We start from the raw sequence: 8,410 nt of genomic DNA, 5'->3' as shown, positions 1-8,410 counted from the left end.
ATCTTCATTCCTAATAGTGTATTGAATAGTTATTTTACAAATAAAATTATGTGCACAAGGATATTATTATTATTTAAAAAAAATGGAAAATATCGAAAATAATTGTGTATACAATGACATGTAATATTTATTATATTTATATTGAGATAGTTTTAACATCAGTTTAATTAATCGTTCTGCTTCTACACGTAAACTTGGTCTATAGTGATTGTGCATAACCAGTTGAATATAAGATTTAAATTTGATGGATTCAAATATATTTTCTGAAAGAATTTTCGTGAACTTCTATTTATATATCTATACTTTGTATAAAATACTTAGGATTAAGTTTGAACCCCTTGACTGCTATATAATATAGCGAGTATCCATTGCTTTAAAATCCTGAATCCGCCACTAGACTGAAGCATTCATTCAGACCCATAATAAACTTCCGCAACCTTCGTTGCACCAAATTTTCAAAATAAGATCTAGATTCTTCACAACCACAGGATGGGAGGAGCACTTAAATATCTATTTCATCCAATAAATCTTTCAATTTTGAGAAATAACTTGTCATTGAATCAGTACTTTGTTTGAGTTTCAATTCTTGTTCACAAATGATAAATTCGAGTGAGGTTCAGTTATCAAAAATTAACGTCTTCCGCACCTTTGCCTTTCATATTTGTCCTATGTTCGCTACCTATTTTGATCAAACTTTACTTCTTATCAATGACAATACAACTTTGTTTTAGCAAAGAATACTATCATAGTAGTTAATATATTATTAACAAAAGTACTGAAGCAATAAAGCAAAATAAGAAAATGACTTGGGAAAACAAGTTCCTGGAAAATAAAATACAGTAGCTACCAAAATAAAACAAGAAGATAAGCATGAACAGAAGGAATGAAAAGCAAGCCCAGCTGCCGTGATATGATGCCAGCTTTGAACACCTCAAGCTCTCATAAGGTGTTACGGGATCATAACAGTTGAATTCTCTTCAGGCAAACATAGACAGGTCTGTGCATCCTCATGTTTTGCCTTTAAATTTTGGTCTAAATTACTCTGGCCGTCACAGTAGCTTGTACAATTGTATGCATAAAATTTTATCAACATGATTCGCTCCTAACACAATGAACTTCTAGGATGCTAATACCACATTGATAAGGATTCATGAGTGATGCAGTTTATTCCTACATTAGTTTCATATCTGAAAAGTGTTGATGTATGATCACGTTCCAGTATATGGACTGGATGGTCTTGTTTGCAACTCTTCAATCTGGTTCTCTTCCTCTAACAGGCTTGGTAATGATATTTGGAGTCTGATCTTTATACAAATTGACGATCTTTCTTCCAGTAGATGGTATTTCTTGAAAGCCATATACTAGATGATCCACTTTTTGATTTTCACCACATTTCTTTCCAATAGCCTCTCTGCCTTCCAGCATCATCTTCCATATTTTTGAGCCCCCTTTTCAATACCGAGACATAGGAATAAGTGTTTATTGTTTGTTCCACATAAAGTTGGTTCATAATAATCTTCTGGTTCTAAATCTTCATCAAATCTAAGCACACATAGCTTTTAAGTATCAAACATTATTTGCCAAAATGAGTATCTGCATTCACCTTCTTCCTTAGCTTATTGTTTCAGAAAAACTTCGCAACTATCTTATGTAAATATAGCACAAATTTGTTAGGTACTATTGCAGAAAGAAAACGGATGGGGATAATATGAAGCACACTGGAAATTAAAACTGCTTTCCTCCCACCATGTGCTAGGATCCTTCCTTTCAAGCCTGTAATTTTCTCTTAACCTTTTTTAGCAATTCACTGTAATATAACTTTCTTTTTTTGGATGAGTTATTGGATATTCTAGGTATGCGAAAGGGAATTGTCATCTGGGCATCCCAGTACATTGCTCAACTTATCCAATCAACTCAGGTGCCACATTTTGATTCCTGTAGAAGACACTCCTTATCTTTATTAACACGGAATACATAAGCAACCCTTTGAACTTGTTCGATTTTTCCACTTAAACACCTAAAGCAACAATTATACCTATTTAACACCTCAACTATATTGAAACTATGTCAATTGAACACAAATTACACAATATGAGATTAGGTTTAGAGCGTGTAAGCCACTTGCCATAATATGACAAATATAACCAATGATAAAAATAAATGTCATGAAAAAAGAAAAAAGTCGAAATTAAAAAAAAAAAAAACTTTTCCGCCTGTATTATTCTTCTTCCTCATATCATTCCAACATTGAAGCACCAAGAAACGAAGCAAGATCTAATACCATATATACTCAGCTCGTTCTGTCTCCCTCTTATTCCTCCATTATCACCCGCCTCTCCCTACATTTGGCCTATTTAGTGTCTTTTGATTTTTCACTTACTTCTCAAACAGAAATCATAAATAGATAATGGACAAAAATTGCTTGATAGAAGAAAAACTTAGACATAATTGGATGCGGAGGTACGATGTAATGAAAGAAAGTTGGGCTAGTCCATCAAAATTGGGAAATTGGGAAGAAAAATTGGTTTTTTGAAAAACGATGAGGCAACACAAAAGGGTTAAAATTACTTTCAATAATTTTAGAAAAATTGGTTTTTTGAAAAAAGATGAGGCAACACAAAAGGGTTAAAATTACTTTCAATAATTTTAGACACAATGCATAAACATGCCCCTTAACTTGGCCTCAAATCATATTTATAACCTCCAACTTTGGGTGTGCACAAGTAGGTACTTAAAAAGGGGGCAATCCTGTGCACTAAAGCTACTGCTATACGTGGTATCTGGGGAAGGGCCCCACTACAAAGGTGTATTGTATGCATTCTTACCTTACATTTCTGCCAGAGGTTGTTTCTAAGGCTTGCACTCATGACTACCTGGTCACATGGCTGCAACTTTACTTGAACAAGTAGACACATATGCCCTATCTGACATCTTACTTGACCAATTCTTATCCTACATGACATCCTACGTGTATTATCCCAAAAAGAATGTGTGTTGATAACTCTCAACTTACACGTCAAATTAAGTGCAAGACGATCATTGTCAATGTAGACACTTAATTTTGTCCCTCCCGAAGAACAATTTTATTTATTTTTAGCTCACCTTACCACGCACCTCACCCATGTGATTATATCCTACAAAAATACAAAAAATAACAACCCTTACCAAAATCCCTAATAAATTGTATCTTGTTTTAATCATCCTAACAACCTAACCCTACCCCTACCCTGCCACGTGGTCCCCACCCACTCACAAAATCACGTCTATTTATCCCATAACAGAATAGAATTAAAAAGAAAAAGAATCTACCCTCACCCTTCTAGAAGGACCCCACTGGTCACCAGATATACATATGCAGAATGCAAAAAAAAAAAAAGGGAGAGCATCTTTTGGAAGGGCCCGTCACTCTCAATAGGCACATAAACAACATTCTCTCAATTTTCACACATATACACACATACCTCACATACAGAACACATACTCCTCCTTCTTCATCAGGGAACTCACGCCCATTTTCTTCTACAAAAAAATACACAGCCAGGGATGACAATGGGGCGGTGCGGTGCGGGTTTTAAGCTATGCGAGGCGGTGCGAATTTTAAGTTATGCAGTGCGGTGAAGGTTAAAGTAAGTTTTTTGTTAAATGGTACGGTGTGGTGCGAGTTGCGGGTATATGCGGGTTTAAATTTAAAAAAGCTAAAAAATATTGTTCTCGTGAATATACCTAAAATTATATGTATTCTTTACATAAAACTTTATGATACTTAAAACAACATGTATAACACTACAAATAAATAATTTTTTAGTAGCTTTTTTAACATCTCTATTCATTTTAATAAAACTATGATATTTGATCATTACTTGTTCACGTTATACTTTTTGATAATTTTTTAGTGAAAAGTGATATAATAGAAATGAGCTATTATTTTCTAGTTGTAGATTTGAAAATATTATGATTTTCAATGGAGTTACAAATTTTTTTAAAAAAAGAAAAAATAAAAATATGGGGTGGTGCGGTTATGCGCGAGTATAATGTGCGGCCGGTTTATGCAGGTTTAAAGGTGATGCGGTGCGGTGCGGTTTTAAAACTTGTGGGTTTAGAAAAAACCCACACCGCACCATTGTCATCCCTATACACAGCAACACCCTCACAAAAGCAAAAGACCATCGTACGTCACAGAATACATACGCATACACTCACAGTCATTTTCACTGATATACTCACGGACGCACAACATACCCACCAAAAAATTAAAGAGAGGGAAGGGAGAGATTGAACAATAGAGAAGATTGAGAGGGATAGAGTTCGAGGAGGTCAAAATAGTGAGAAAAAAAAGAAGCAAAAATGGACTGAAAACCTTCAATTTTCGATTGGAACAGTGAACCGACGAGAATTTGGTCACTGTTGAGATTTACCGATGGAGTTGACGCCGAAATTAGTTTTCTGCATATCTCTTTGATTGACCAGTCTAAAATCCCCCAAAATCCTTCCGTTGTTTTTGATTTCTAAGTATATCCGGTTAGAAACACTGAGATTCTCCAAAATTCAATCTGCGACGACGATTCTCACCGTTATCTGAGCTCGATGGAGCTACGACCATATGTTTTTTTTTATTTTCTTACGGATTCGAGTTTCGAGTGTTCATTACTCTTAGGTAGATTTCCTGTTCGTGCCATATTTTAGGTTTTTGTGTTGGAGTTTGTTGATTGAGGTTCTACTCGGGATTTTCGAATGCGGACTCTACCAGATTTAATTAGAATAATATTTTGATTTTGAAAGCGACATTAAGGTCCAATTCTATCTTCTCTACCTTTAATTTTATGTAATCGTGAATGATTTATGTGTTCGATGTGTTTGAATCTTGACTGTGTATTGGTGGATATTGGATTTGAACTTGAAAACTTGAATTGATAATCGAAGCATGTGTTAATCATTGGTTAATGGATTCGGGGGATTGAAATTGATAAAAGTAAAGGTGTATTTATTTTGATTCATTGTTAGCAGTTTAATTTAGAATAAGTATGAATGTTGTTAAAATCGATAGTATCATGATAGGTCGAACGGGATAGGCAAACGGTAGGCTTGGGTACACAAATTTTGAATTTGTGGATTGTCGAGTAATGTGAAATGTTTGTTGAATAATTCTCTTTTTCTCACATTTAGAAATGTATTCATTTAGTCGGGGAATGTCCCGTGGTCATTTGTATTCATTCACCGGGGAATGCCCCGAGGTACCTTGTATTCGAAAGACGTTCGCGATGAAGGCCTGGGGCATCGGGTTAATCATTGGAGCGTAGTTTAGGATTAGTATAGGTTTACTTTTCAGTACCTTTTTTATTTTGGGTTATAATAATCGGACTTGACACTATAATTTTTGAATTTTTTTTGTTTGTTTGTTTGATTGATTGTTTTGTGTGTTTTTGTGTGGTTTATACATTCGTAGTGTCAAATCAGCCGATACGCTCCACCATGCGACCGTGGTCAAACCACGGGATCGAGGGGTGCCTAATACCTTCTCCTCGATCAACAGAATTCTTTAACTGGAATCTCTGTTTGCGAATCAGTTTTAGAGTCAAACTATTTTGAAAAAGTATTTTCAAAGGTGACTTGGCACACCCGATCTATGTCAAGTGGCGACTCAGAATTTAATTGTAAAATGAATCATTTTTAAAACAATCTTCATTTTGTCACTTAATAATAAAAATCCTTTCAAACTTAAAATTAATTTTTTTTTTTGGTTAATAAAGGGGTGTGACAGCTCTGACGACTCTGCTGGAGATTTTTCAGAATTCAAGCTTATTTTGGAGTTGTATCGGCTTATTTTGGCACTATAAGTGTATAGACATTTTGTTTGTGTTGTTTTGTGTTATTTTTTTATAATTGTTGAGTGCCTACGTGCTCTTTGTTTACAGTTTTTATCTTATGTGTAATCGTTTTATATCTGGCATCATGTGCATAACCCGAGTCATTCTTTCTGCAACAAGTCTGTGGTACACGTGTGTACACTACCTCTAGTTGAGTCACCCTTAGTTTAGGAGAGGGAGACGTTGGGTTGTATGGAGTAGGTGGAAAGCTGTCGCAGCCATTATCGATTATATGCTTTCCCAAACAGCTTTGTTAGTGAACCCCAGTGTAGGTCAGCCTTTAGATCATACTTATGTGCATCATATTGACACCTAGCGGGGCTCACTTGGTCCTTTGTAGGAGACTCACCTCTAAAGCATCCCTACGTGCTAAATATTGCATCTCTACGGGTAACGAGGTCATTTGATAGACTGATTTGGGGAAACGTATGTTAGAAGTAAAATGTATAGGCAATGAAAAATTAAAAACTAAAGTGAGTCGAAAAGAAAACAAAAGTGAGTTTCGTAGTTTTTAGAGTTCTTTATAGCTTTTGATTTTTTTCACAATCCAAAAATTCAAAAAAAGACTTTTTACCTTTCGCACTCATCTTCTAAAAAATATCAAAAAGATTTCCTTTTGTTCATTTACCATGTATTCATAATTCAAAAATTTCAAATATATATATATATATATATATATATATACACACATATATATTTAAGAGCTTTTTATAAAAGAAAATTCAAAAAAGATGATAGAAGTTTTGTACATTTTATATAACAAAAATACCAAAAAGATTTTTCTTTCATAGTTGTGATGTCAGTTTTATGTGAAGTGTCTGATTAAAACCCCAAAAAAGATTTTATTCGTCTGTCTTTGGTCGTGCCTCTTAAGTTAGGGTCAATCTATTAATTAATCATTAATTTTCCAATCTGGACGAACCACACACCCCTGATTCTCCTTTCTCAGGAGTGAGATACATAGGCAGCCTATTGTGGGTTCAAGGATCTTATTTCAAAAATTCAAAAAAAAATTTCTTCACTCTTCATTTAGAGTAGGTGTTTCATGTACACCTTTAAAAGAAAACTACATAAAAGATTTTTCTTTAATAGGTTCAAGTTTCATTCTCATATGAAATTCAAAATCTAAAACCCAAAAAGATTTTCTTTGGTAATCATAGGTTTCATTTCATATAGGAATCTGAAAAATTCAAACAGCTTTTCTTCACTCTTCATTTAGAGTAGGTGTCATATACATCTTTAAAATAAAAATACAAAAAGATTTTTCTTTAATAGGTTCAAGTTTCATTCTCTTATGAAATCCAAAATTCAAAACCCAAAAAGATTTTCTTTTGTAATCATAGGTTTTATTTTGTATAGGGATTTAAAATTGAAAAATTCAAAAAAGATTTTCGTCAATTCTTTTGACAAATTGTTATTTTCTTTTCTTCTTAAAGTTTCAAGAAAAGGAAAAAAAGAGTTTAATTGGCCATTTTGGCAAGACTTCACGAACTATGCACACCTAATTCTCCTCTCTCGGGAGAGAGATACGTAGGCACCCTTCTTGGGTTCGATGATCTTTTCAAAAGAAAAGCAGAAAAAGTGTTTTTAAAAAGTGTTGCATTCTAACGCCTTTGTCATCTCTTGTTCAGTTAGTTTAAGGTGGTTGGTTTATGGTATTTTGGCTGGTCCTCCACATTGCACCAAGTCGAAGAGAAAGTTATGTCTAACAAGGATATAGAGAGTGACCTCATGGATCAAATAAGTCAGGAAAATGATAGTTTTAAGAAAAATAATTTGAGACTAAGACAATGAATGATGGAAATATATCGATCTTAGGCTAGTGGGCTGCCTCCTCCTCCATCTCCCACTTTTGACCCTGAAAATACCTTGAGTTTTCTATCACAATCGCTAAGCCAGTTTCCTACTTTTGTTGATGCACCACAGCAAGCCTCAGAATCCATTTTAAGCCAAAAGTGTACTAATGCTTCCATCACTTATTCTCTAGCCCTTCAGTATAAATCTACCACATTGACAGCACCACATATGCTAGGACAGTGCTGATTTCAGTTCAAACTGTTTATCTGGACCGATAATTTATTTATCGGGTTAACGGTTTGATTTTTAAACTTATCGGTTCGGGGGACGATTTTAAATTTCTCATTAATGGGTTATCGGTTCGAGTGGCAGTTTTCTTAAAATTTATATCGGGCCACCCGATAACCCGATAGTCAAATAGAGGACCATATATAATTTTTATTTCTAAGTCTATTACCCACCGCCCATCCCAATTAAATCCCATTTCCCAAGCCCAGTAGCCCACCGTCATTACTTACCCTAGAGACTTAGGTTTTCTCATTACATATTTTATTTCTGAATTTTCGGTATGTCTCTCACTCTCTCTATCTCTCAACAAATTGATAATATCAGTAGACCCAAAAGTCGATACTCAAGGCTTCAAGCTCAACATTTGTTGAAAACTCAAAGAGATTAAAGATGGCCAAAAACGATTTGCTGCTTGGCTCTTGTTGTTGCGCTCACAGGTAATAATTTTTGCTCTTCTTACT

At 34.5% G+C, this 8,410-nt stretch overlaps 1 long non-coding RNA gene across 1 annotated transcript; it reads left to right on the top strand.

Moving 5' to 3' along the window:
* The first annotated feature begins 473 nt into the window (after nucleotides 1-473).
* Nucleotides 474-1,992, top strand: LOC124896568. The gene is made up of 2 exons (XR_007052953.1): nucleotides 474-995; nucleotides 1,675-1,992. It is a non-coding gene; the product is annotated as an uncharacterized LOC124896568 (long non-coding RNA).
* The last annotated feature ends 6,418 nt before the right edge of the window (nucleotides 1,993-8,410 follow it).

The sequence above is a fragment of the Capsicum annuum genome, chromosome 3 (genome assembly GCF_002878395.1).
Source record: "Capsicum annuum cultivar UCD-10X-F1 chromosome 3, UCD10Xv1.1, whole genome shotgun sequence".
Lineage (NCBI taxonomy): Eukaryota > Viridiplantae > Streptophyta > Magnoliopsida > Solanales > Solanaceae > Capsicum > Capsicum annuum.
This window is presented reverse-complemented; position numbering and strand designations above follow the sequence as displayed.